Source organism: Emys orbicularis, chromosome 3 (assembly GCF_028017835.1).
Source record: "Emys orbicularis isolate rEmyOrb1 chromosome 3, rEmyOrb1.hap1, whole genome shotgun sequence".
NCBI classification, from domain to species: Eukaryota; Metazoa; Chordata; order Testudines; family Emydidae; genus Emys; species Emys orbicularis.
Window position 1 is genome coordinate 136,786,912 of NC_088685.1, and position 12,036 is coordinate 136,798,947.

General features: G+C 43.4%; 1 pseudogene; it reads right to left on the reverse strand.

Annotated features, from left to right (window-relative positions):
- Positions 1-1,281: 1,281 nt before the first annotated feature.
- Positions 1,282-1,461, reverse strand: LOC135876903 (U1 spliceosomal RNA; annotated as a pseudogene).
- Positions 1,462-12,036: the final 10,575 nt, after the last annotated feature.

Sequence of the window (12,036 nt, forward strand, 5' to 3'; positions counted from 1 at the left end):
TTCAATAAAAGATAGATTGAGAGAATAGCAACAAAAATAATGAAGGGACCAGAAGATGAAGATTAACCTATGAAGAAAGGTTACAAGAGCTAAATCTGTGTAGTTTAGCTAAAGGATGATGGCCAAAGGAGATATAAGTCTTCAAGCAACGGATGTGTGTAAAGAGCAAGCAGAGAGAGAGGAATTGCTGAAGCTGAGTAAGTATCTGGAAATATTTGTTTCCCAACAAGGGGGTAGATTAGAGAGTGGCACAGTCTCTTAAGGGAAGCCCCATCATGTGAGTGATTGGAAACTAGACTGGACAAAGTACTGGATGATATCCTAGAGGGAATAACTCTTCATCAACAAGGATAGGGGAATGAACAAGATGAATTCATGGGTCCTTCCCATCTCCGTGAATCTATTTAAAGCACTCACTTTTCTCTGTGCTTGAAAATAGACATGTTTTAATCAAAAAGGGGCTGATTATGGTGAGGTGAAAGCTCTGGGGCCTCATCTGGCAGAGTTCCCCTTGAGATTCCCAGAAGCAGAAAAAGAGAGCAGCCATTGTACCTTCTCTATGGAGTGTGGCATGCACTTCCCCTGGGCAGGGCCATGGTTCCCCTCCTCAACCATTCTGAAGCTAACAGCTATCTCTGTGCTAATCTCTACACACTCTGTACTCGGTGTATTTGTGGTCAGCTCCTGCAGCTGTGGGCTAGTGGCTTGAGCACTTAGCTGAGACTCAGGAGACCTGGGTTCTATTCCCTGCTGTGCCACCGATCTGGTCAGAAACCTAAGGCAAGTCACTTTACCCCTCTGAGTCTCACTTTCCCCATCTGTACGACAGGGATATTGACCTCCTTTGTAAAGCACTTTGAAATGTATGAATTAAGAGTGAGGTATTACTTGCCTCTTTTCCCCTTGGGCACCTGTGCAGGGCTAGGCACCATACAGTCCCAAATCTCAGAAAACTCATCATTTACTGCAGGAGAAAAACTGGGGATTACATGGCAATCAATGAAACTAAGGAAACAATAAGGTAAACCTCACTGATATGAGCAGTAGGGGGGAAGGCATCTTTCTATCAGTGAGATCACTAATCTATTTATTATTATGATTTAGCTCTCAGCTAGCACTTTTCACATATGGATAACCAGGTACATTACCAAGGTGGATGTGTTCTGATTTTACAGAGAAGGAAATAGAGACAGATAGGTTAAGGTCACACTCTGAGCCAACGATCTTGTTCCTAATGCTGTGTTCTGACCACTAGATCACATTGCCTCTCTACAATTATTCCAGGGGAAACATGAATGCACTCCCCCACCCCACTGCTTCACCAACCTCCACAAACTATGCATTCAAGGACCCTGCATTTAAGGAAACTGCAGGAGTCAGCATATCTGGATTGCAATGGATGAGCCTCATCCTAGGAAAGCCACCTTCATGATCATGGTATCTCCCCTGCCAGCTAATTACATAATTATGTAGTTATTAATTATTTAAGGATCTTAATTCTTTGAAAAGGTGCCTTCAATTATTAATGGGCAGGCTCTGGCTGGAATGACTGCCTCCAGACAGCCTCACTGGTACAGTATACACATCAGTCATTCTGAAAAAAGCCACTGAATTTTCAGGCCATTGTTTAGTTAACCATTAACAATTCATAAAATTTCAGCTCCCTGCACAAAAAGCAGCATTCTCTGAATGATATTAGAAACTCCTATTTCTAGTCTGTTATGAAACAGAGGGTTTGATGTGCTGCCAGTTTTTATGTGGAACTTTGGAAACAGAACACTTCCTGCACTGTGAGTCTTAGACTGAGTGGCTGTTACATAAAGCTTTCCTACCAACTCAAGTTTATCATCACATACATTTTGTGTGTGTGTGTGTGTGTGTGAGTGTGAGAGAGAGAGAGAGAGAGAGGAAAAATCGAATCATCAAATGCAAAATAATTAAAAAAATTAAAAATGGATCATTCAGCTCTTCCTCTTTGTCCAGTGCTGACAAATATTCAGTGATATTTGTCAACTCAGAAACTGAAGGCAAACAAAGGAAAAATCCAATATGCTAAGTTGTATAAGTACTGTATATAGGGGAGATATACATGGCTGCAGAAAGCTGTGTATATAGAGATGGGTAGATTTTTTTTATTTTTTTTTGGCCACTGACTAAGCTTTCATTTAAAGCACAGAAATCCCCTTCGGGCCTCTCACACTGTCTCTTGTGCTGCAGTGATAAAAAGGAAGTAAACATCACATCATCAGATATGTGCCAAGTGAAACAAACATGGGATGGAAAAACAGCATATTTGAAGAAGAGGGATACAAACCTTATATTCAAGATATTGGATCCAAACATATATAAATCATTATCCAGTTGTTTTGCTGTGGGAGGGGATGCAGAACTCCAGTGGTTTATTGGTATAATTCTTTGAAGGTGAAGAAGCCATAAAGTGATCTCAATACTAAGGAGTGAAGCAGCACCATGTAATATAGTTAAACAATAATGCAAACCACAGAAGAATCCATGGAAGAAGAGGGAAATGAATTCACCTAGAAAAGACTGAATATTTAAGTCCAGCACAGAAAGATGTTTGGAGTTTGTGGGGGAAGGTGGAGAATCCCCTGGTTTCCTCTGCATTGATCTCCCATGCCCTGCAGTGTATAAAAGCCTCCTAAATAAAACTACTTTATTAACAGACTACTGCAGGACTAGAGTAAAGATGCACTCCAAGCTCTGGATCCAAACCTCGGTTGAGATGTTCAGATCTGCTGTTCCAGTTCAGATCCATCTTTAGATTCAGAAATACGGCGTTGACTCCTAAATCCCATAATACAAGAAAGGGAATCAGCCAGGCAGGAGTGTTTAAACTGTCAGACAACTCATAATTTGACAGTGATCCCTTTTTAAAGTGGGGGAAGATGCAGGCTTTGAGTGATTCAGATTGATCACCTTCTAATCTGCATTTTAGGTTTTGAGTTTTCATTATTACAGAAGTGATTCCAAGAAAACAAACCCTCTTATTTACATATAAAACAATTAAGTGCTGTCTGACTTTTCTGCACTCAGGAGCCAGCCACATGTTCTGCTGCAGGGTATTGTAAGGGACAGGAAAATCTGGGAAAATGCTTGCACCAAATAGTTTTGTTTTTCCTATGTATTTGCAGTGTAATTAAGCTGCATACAAAATGAAAAGAAGATTGGGTAAGGGGGGAGGCTATACAGTGCATAGACGTGTGGGCCTGATCCACAGCCCACTGAAGTCAATGTGCAATGATTGCAATGGGCTTTGAACCAGGCCCCCTATGCATGGTAACCAACATAGAATAAATTGCAGCAATGGACATAGTACGGTAGTTTAAAATGAAGCTAGAGCAACATTTTTAAGATAGGGTCTTTTTCTTGCTGCAGGCAGGTAATGGAACTAGCCTCCAGACGTGTAAACTCTCAGCAGCCAGCATGATCATCATGAGCCAATTTCTATTGAAATTAGATCAATACTATTTTTTTCCCTTCCCCTCACTGGCTCCTAAGTGATTCATGAATCTGAAAACTAGTTCATGAATCTGAAAGGAAGGGGGGAGAGGAGGAGGCGGAATATCTGCAGTCAGCAAACCTTGACTCTGTTTCATGAATCCAGGCATTAGTTACATAATGTTCTGCTGCCTGCTAGTTGAAACCAGTATTTAGGTTGCCGTTTAAAACTTTTACTTATTCAATTCCACCCTTCCTCTGCCCCCCAGTCCCTCGCCGAACTGGGTAGAGCCACGTTCTTTTGTACACACACACAGCAAAAATCAGAGCCATGTTATACAGCAACTATTTGAGTGTATGTGCATGTGACACACATCTTAGCCACACTTTGTGTGTGTGTGTATAGAGAGACAGACAAGAATCAGTGCTGCACCAGATAACGTAGCTCTGATTTCTGACACACCCATGAGCGCTATGTAGGAATTATCTGAGAGTGTGTGTGCTTGTGACAAGGCGGAGAGCCACGCTGGGTAATGTGTGTATATGGAAAGACAGACAAGAATCAGCACCACATTACCTAGCACTCGTATGTGTACTTGTATGTGACAAGAATAGTTTAACCGGGTATGGGCCCTTTAAATCTGTACTGGAGCCAAGTCTCTTTCTCTGTGGAGTTTCATAAGGAAGCACATGATGAGAGCAGTTGGAAACCACATCTCTGCGAGTGCTGATTACAGCCGACTGAGGAAAATGAGATTTTTATCTTGCAGGAATTCAATTATCAAAAAAATAAAATACAGCCCGTCTGCCTTTATTCGGCTAAACTCTCTGCACCGCGGTGTTTTTAATTTAACGAAAAGCGGTACAAGAATTACTTAAAACATTGTGTTTTTTGTAAAGGGGAGAAGGAAAAAAAAAGCCAAAGTCACCCTGCTGGCAAATGAATGCAGCAGGGATGATGTCATTGGAACAGTTGGAGGAGAAAAGAGAAAAACAAGTCTGTGTGTGCTAATCCTGTTTGCTGCCCTAAAGGGAATGGAAGGCAGCCAAGACAAGGAGTTCTGGGAAACCATATAAGGGTGCCAAACAAGCTCTGCCGCCAACATTAGGAACTGACATCTTTGTTCTTTGTAACTTGGAAGGCTGCCAAAGGCCTCATTTCAGCTCTGCGGCATGATTACACTGGACATCTGCCAGCTGAGGCTCTGTGAGCTCCTTTTCTTCTCTTGAAGCTTTTTGCCAAACATGCAGCAGTTGCCATGGCAGTGGAAAGTAAAGTTAATATATATATATATATACACACACATATATATATATATATATATAATATATATAAAAAACAACAACAAAGCAGAAGCACGCCTTTATCCAGCTGTGCCACATGTGCAGATATAAAAAGCAAGCTAACCTATTAATCAAGGGTTTTTCACCAGGGCGGAGTGATAGCCATGAAAGCAGAAAGGTGACACGAGGATAAAACAATAAGCACAAAATGGCCTGGCTGTACAGAGATGAGTCTATAGGATGTTTTCCTCCTCTGTGTCTAGCTGAAGTCAGAGGACACCAAATTCAAAGTTGACAATGCTGGGATTTTCACTGTTTTTAAAAAGGCTTTAAAACGTGAAAGAGGTTTATTTATAAACTCTGCTCAGGGACGGAAAACTAAACAACTGAAATTCAGTCGGCTTGCTAGGAGGAAGGGCTTTGTGTCAGCAAAGGTGCAGGCCAAACTATAATATTTCAGATTTTGCTCTATACAACTAACAAACAATCATCCAGGATTCTTGTGTTTATAACAAGGGTTTTATTTAAATAGGCAAGCATTGATGGGCAGATTTCTGCACACAATAGAAGAGGTGTGGTCCAAGCTTGCTTTCTTTTTCCACCCAGAGAGGCATACAGTAGTTTCAGTTTACAAAGAGGCTATATATAAAAAGTTCACTGCCCAGTGATTTAGATTTCACTCTACTATTTTTAATCAGCTTCATTTTTACCCTGTTAGAAAGCGGAATATCTCCTGGGAGGTGGCAAGTAAGTAGCTATCAAAACCAGCAGCAGATATAGCTGGCATGTTTCTGAAGTCAAGGTTGGAGAGAAGCAGGGATAGGGTTTCCAGCTCCTGTCCCCTCTCTCCGTTCATCTGATGCCTCATCTCTCCCAGGAGCTCAGTGATATCCTCAGAGCATCCTCCCCTGAAATTCACTGTCCTGCCTGCCCTGAGAATTAGCATTTTTTACAGAACCATAAGTGTAAGCAACTCACTACTGAGTCTGTAACAGGCAAAGGTCCGTTAGGAACAAATGAATTACCATAGCAAATCAAACCAGTGGATCCAGCTAGTCCAGTATCCTGTCTGGGGGCCAGTACCAGATGATGCCAAGGAAGGTGCAAAACACCCAGAACAGTGAAGTGAACAAATTAGATAAATAATTTTTGAACCAGTGGAGGCCTCATCCATAACACAATCATATCAGAGCTGGTTCTAAATAGAGGACAGAAAATGAATTACCTGGAAAACAAGTGAAGGGAGGAAAGCTGTTAAGGCACCAGGCTAAGAATCAGGAGTTCTAGGTTCTATCTCTAGCTATGCTGCAGATTTCATGCGTCTCCATAAGTCACTTAACCTCTTTGTGCTTCAGTTTCCCTAGCTGCTCAGACCTAGGGTCCCAAGTGGGTTCATACAACCTGTGGTGCTGCAGCTTCATTGCTATTTTTATTCAAGCTAACTCAAAGCTAGTTCAGGTATGTCTAAACGTGCTGCAGTCCCACCTCTGACTGCAGTGTAGACATGTCCTCAGGCCTGTGCTCTAAGTGCTAGACCCCCATTGAATTCAATGGAATTTACTTGCTTGAATTCACGAGCAGAACATAGACCAATGATAGCTGTCTGTGGATAACAAACATGATAATCTAAGGAAAACTGATGTGTTTCTATAAATTATAGCAGACAAACAGCTTTGTTTTAGTTTAAGGAGCTGGGTGGTTGTTTCCCCCCCCCCTTCCCCCCAGGTAATCTTAGTAAATTACTGTATCGGTTTGGCATATTTGCCAGGGTTAAACTTTATGACCATCTTCAAGGGTGGTTTCCTCACAGCTGTTTTGACTGTGACTCAGTCGTGCTTCTGCTGAAGTCAAGGGCAAAAGAACAATATAATAATATCTCTTCTATGGTACTTCTCAACCACGCAGCTCAGCATAAGAGAACAGAAATCATTATCCACATTGATTATATATTACACAGAGAGGGAAACAAAGACAGAGGAGTTAAACAACTTGCCCAAGGGAATAGAACCCAGGGCCTGACTCTCAGTCCCATGCTGCCTTGACTTCATTGGGAACAGGCTTGCCATGCAATGATGATCATGTTGACTCTCACTGAAAATGGATCCAATACACGCCCTCTATGGCAGATGCCCTAAAACCAAACCCATGCAGGGGAAGTCTGTGTATGTCATCCTTCCACTCATCCAAGGTAAATTATCAAAATGAGACATCATATTCCTCCTTCCAATTCCTAGTTAGCACTGAGAGAATTGCACCAAAGGATCGAAGTATTGTTTTAAATGTTTATCTATCAAAAGTATGAGACTAAGGTGATCTTCGTTCCCGGCGATGAGAAACCGCTGGTAAATGAAGTGACCTTACTTTGCACTATACAGACAGCTGCTTTAAAAAGACACATACATTTCAAAATCTCACTCAACTGAAGTGAAAGTGACATTTGCAAAGAAGTTGCCTTGCCTGTACAAGCTTTCCTGTTGTCCCTAAGATCCTGGAGCTGATTATTTTCCCCCTCATTACCAAGCCCAATTTAATTCCTTTACCCACCTGCACGGCAGAACTAATTACTTGCAGGCATTAAGCTGGCACTAAAAATCAATGTACAGGCAGATTCCTGTTTGCACTCTTAGTCATCATGAGCCTCCAGAGCTTTAAATGGGAAACAGAACTCTTTGCTTTCTAGATAGACAAGTGAAACTTTAACCAGTCCTCCAGCTTTAGAAAAGAGCTTTGAATCATGCACAGAACTGGGTGCCAAGAGTTGCCCAGCTCTAACTAATCCTAGCTCCACCACTCACTCACTGTGTGGCCTTCAGAAAAAAACCTCTTAGGGACAAACCCAGTTCCTTCCTCCATCATCTGTGTAAGCCCCCCAAAGCAGCATAACTGCTGCAATTCTGTGGAGGGAGATGTGGGGCAGGCCAGAGAGAGAGACTATATACCAGGGTAATACTCATTTCCAGGACATCATGAATGGAGTTGAGGGAAAGGAAGCACCGTGGCTGATGGGTCCATAAGCTATATGACCCACCAGAGGAGGCTATAACTGGGGCTTTGCAATGCCCTAGTTCCAGGCTGAGAGAGAGGACTGTATTTCCACCAGACCCAAGATAGGTCTCCTGCACAAAACTTGGGGCAGGGGCACAGGCACAAAAATGTAGCCTTTCCGCTCTCTGCCTCAGTCCCTGTCTGTGCAATGGGGAATGGCAGTACTCCCCTCCCTGCCTCACGGGGGTGCTGTGAGGATTAATGTTTGCACAGCACGTTGAACATGCAAAGGGCGAAATAAGTGCGGCACATTATTGTCATTAAATGTAATTTTGTATCTTTGAATTTCATGGGATTCAGTACAAATCCTTTGAACTAAGAAATGTAGCTCCCTGTACTGTGCTACTAAAAGCTCAGACTCCTTGGTAAATATAGTACAGTAATATTTACTGTAAGAAGCTTAGAAACAGGATTTAATACCGAAGGGTTATTCTTACATCACTTTAACAGAGCCTACTGTAGTATAATGTTTCTTAACTTCAGACATGGTAACCTAATAAGCCCTATTACCACTCTAATACTATATAAAATTATTCCTCATTATAAATCATACCATACAGCAAAACGGATATAAATAGAGCCCCAGTGTGGCATTGGCATGGCTCATATTTCTCTTGGTTCACATTAAATGAGCCACTAAATTACAGTGTCCTTCTTTATAATATCACCCTCCAAAGCCAAGCATTTTATGTGTTATGCAGGGCAGTTATAACAAGGGAAATTAGCATGGGTGGTTTAGAACAGCCTGCCCTGCCATGTGTGTGACAGGAGAGAGAGTGTAAAAACAGGGGAGAGTGAACTATCTCACCGTCCTTTCCAAAAATCAGTCATTTGGAACATGCAATTTCAGCTGCCAGGATTTGCTTTTCTACTGGTACTTGAGGAGGGGATTTGAACGGCCTCTTAAGAAAATAGACATGGTCTGAGGGCTTGTCTACACGTAAAACACTAAACTTCAGTGTAGACACTAGCTATGCCAACAGGAGGGACTCTCCCATCAGCGTAGGTAATCCAACTCCCTGAGAGGTGGTGGCTAGGTCAACAGAATTCTTCCGTCAACCTAAGCGCTGTCTACATGAGGACTTAGGTCAGCAGTGGATTTTTCACACCCCTGACTGATGTAGTTAAACTGACCTAATTTCATAAAGTAGACTGGGCCAGAAGGGAGACAAGTCAGATGTCTCTGGAGTTGAGGAGAAGGACTGCCCCCCATCCCAATCCTATTAAAAAGCCTTTTCATGGGTACACAGTGTTTGGTGCTCTCGGGTGGGGCTGGAGGATAGCAGGTTTCCAGAGTGTTGTTCCCCACCCCATACACATCAGCAGTGACTCCTCCTTGTCAGATACCATCAGTGTTATCTTATGTGTTGATACCTCTGCCCAGTGGCATCCCCTGCTTGGGGGTTTGTGGGTAGCCATCTGCCAGGACCTCACGTGACACAGATTCTGAGGTGGCAGCACTGCCCTGAGAGAAGGGGTTGCCTGCAGAACTGTGCCAGTGCACTGGGCTTCTGTATATGTAGTTCTTTGCCAGAGTCTAATACTGTGACTGTCAAGATACTCACAAGTTTAGAAGGCCAAACAGCGGGCCTGCTCCAAAGCCAAGGTGGAGAAACCTTGAGACCCCTCGCAGGAAGGACTGAGAGGTACCCCACATGCCCTGCGGGGTTTGTCCTCCCTTGTGGGCTTGTCAGCAGAAGGGGAAGATGTGGCTCTTTCAGAGGGACTTTCATACTAGCAAACACTAAGCATTTGTTACTAATCATAAACTCCCATGCCTTCACCTGTTTTTTTCCAAACACTTCCCAACCCTTTTTCTTGTTAAACATAGATTTCCCCTCTCACTTTCCATCTGCCCCTCCCACTTATCCTACAATGAAACGAGAGTCAAATTCATCCCAGATGCAACTCCACTGAAATCAAGATCCAGTCTCTGTTGACTATCCCAGGGCTGCCCCAGTCATGCCCGGGAGTAATTTGACTCATAGTGTTAGACATTATGAACCTGATGTAACTCTTGTTGAAATCAACATGGATCTTTCCATTGACCTCAGTAGGAGCTGGACTGGATCCCAGAGGAGCTGTACAGGAGGGGATGTACGGTAGGTGACTAGGAGTTATGAGTTCTGTTCCTGCTTCTGACACAGATTTGGGGCCTGATTCTGTTTTGACATTAACTCTGGTAACAAACCATTCAATTAACATTGGTAGAGTTATTCCAGATTTACACTAGCGTAATTACAATTGGAATCAGGACCTGGCTATGTAACATTGGGCAAATTCTTAACCGTGCTGTGCCTCAGTTTTCACACCTAAAAATGGGAATAATACTTCCTCATAGGACCAGAGTAAGGCTTAATGTGCAAATGTTTGTCAAGCACTTTGAGCTCATCCAGTGGAAGGTGTTGTAACAATGCAAAGGATAATGAGAGTTCCAAAATTAAGATGTAGTGTTTGGATCTAGGAGTTTGCTTCAGACTCAATTAATTATGGTATCTGGCTGAGCAAAAGAAAAATTACTGCATGAAAGTTGTACATGCCAAAAGGAACACTTCAGTAATTAAGCTAAAAAATTCAGGTTATTTTATTTTAAAAAAGGGGGGGGGGGAGTATTGCTAAACCTAATCTTGATAACATATTTTCATTATTTTTTCCAAATTTAAGTGAAACAGATTTGTTTGAATTTCAGCATTTCTGTGCAGTGTTTGCTAGGCCCCATCCTAGGTTTTGTGGGGGCCCAGTCAAATTGCCCTAAGCACAAAACACTGGGGGCTGGCAGGGATGGTTTGACAGCTGAGTTTAGGAGCTGGGGATATTCTGGGATGGCTGCCTGGCAAAATAGTCAACTTCCTCCTCCTTCCCGCATTCTGGGGAGGGGTTGCTGTGGGCCAGGGTGTCACAGATCTCACTGGGGCCCCCACTACTGGATGCTGGGCAGGGTGTTGTTAGGAGATCCAAATGCTGAATCCTATGTGCCCTTAGCTTGCTGGGGCCGTGCATATTGTAGACACTGTTCCTGGCTTTGAGCCTCTAGACATGCACCCCAGGTCAAAACTTATGTCTGACACACCTCTTGGCAGTGGGGCCCTCACAGCCCGAGTATCTAGGTTCTGAAACGAGTGTTGTCTCATCCAAGCCTCACCAGCATCTCTTGCATGTTCCCAAGAATCCCACCAAAAGGGTGACCCTTCTGGTTTACAGTTTACCTCTTTGGGGGCATGCGCTAGTGAAAGCCAACAGATGAACAGACAGACTTGGCACAGGATTCTAAAACACCATTACTCTTCACTTAGTAACACAAGAAATACTCAGCTCTATGCACAATAACAAACACCCCTATATGCACTTCCCTGACCCAGGTTCCTCACCACTCTAGAGAGTTCTTTGGGCTTGGACAAAATCCTCTGAGGTGTCCAGGATCCTTCTCCTACAGGTCATGGTTTCTCTCCTCCTGCAGCTAGCTTTCTCTGACTTTCTCTGTTCTTGCCGTTGAACCAGACCTTCCCTTCCCTCCCCACATCCACACACTCTGAAACCATGCCCGTCTCTGTCTTGTCTCCTGCCCAAAGCTTCCTGTCCTGTCTCAGAGGGCTTGTCTACACATACAGCACTGCAGAAGCACAGTTGCACTGATGCAGCATGTCTGTTGACGATGCTCTAGGCCAACGGGAGAGAACACTCCCATTGGCATAATAAAACCACCTCTGTGAGCGGCAGTAGCTGTCCACACTGGCACTTATGTCGCTTAGGGGTGGTGGTTTATTCACACTCCTGAGCAACATAAGTTATGCCGACATAAGCTGTTGTATGTACATAGCCAGAGACTCATGAGTTTATATGTCCCCCTATCATCACCAAGTTTCTTTGTTCTGCTGCTGGTGATTTTCTGCTTGCCCTCCCTGCAGAGAAGTTGGAGGGACTAGCTTCTCCCATCTTCAGTCAACCCATTGTCCCAAGGTGTTTCCATCTGAGTAGACAACTATTAAGAGTCTAATGACCCACCCTGGTAGCTTTTCTGGGAGAAGATGAGCTACCTACAGCCCTATCGGCAAAGGTGGATTCCACATCCACATAGAGTCGTTCCATGATACAGCAATTTCATAATATCAGCTTCATAACATCAACCAGGATTCAGAAGTTGTACATAGACTGATTCCCCAAAGAGTCACATGGGGCCCCCTGCAATGGCTTACGCATGTCTAGGACAGGTGTAGTGTAGGAATATGCCTCCTGTCAGAACTGGCCGCC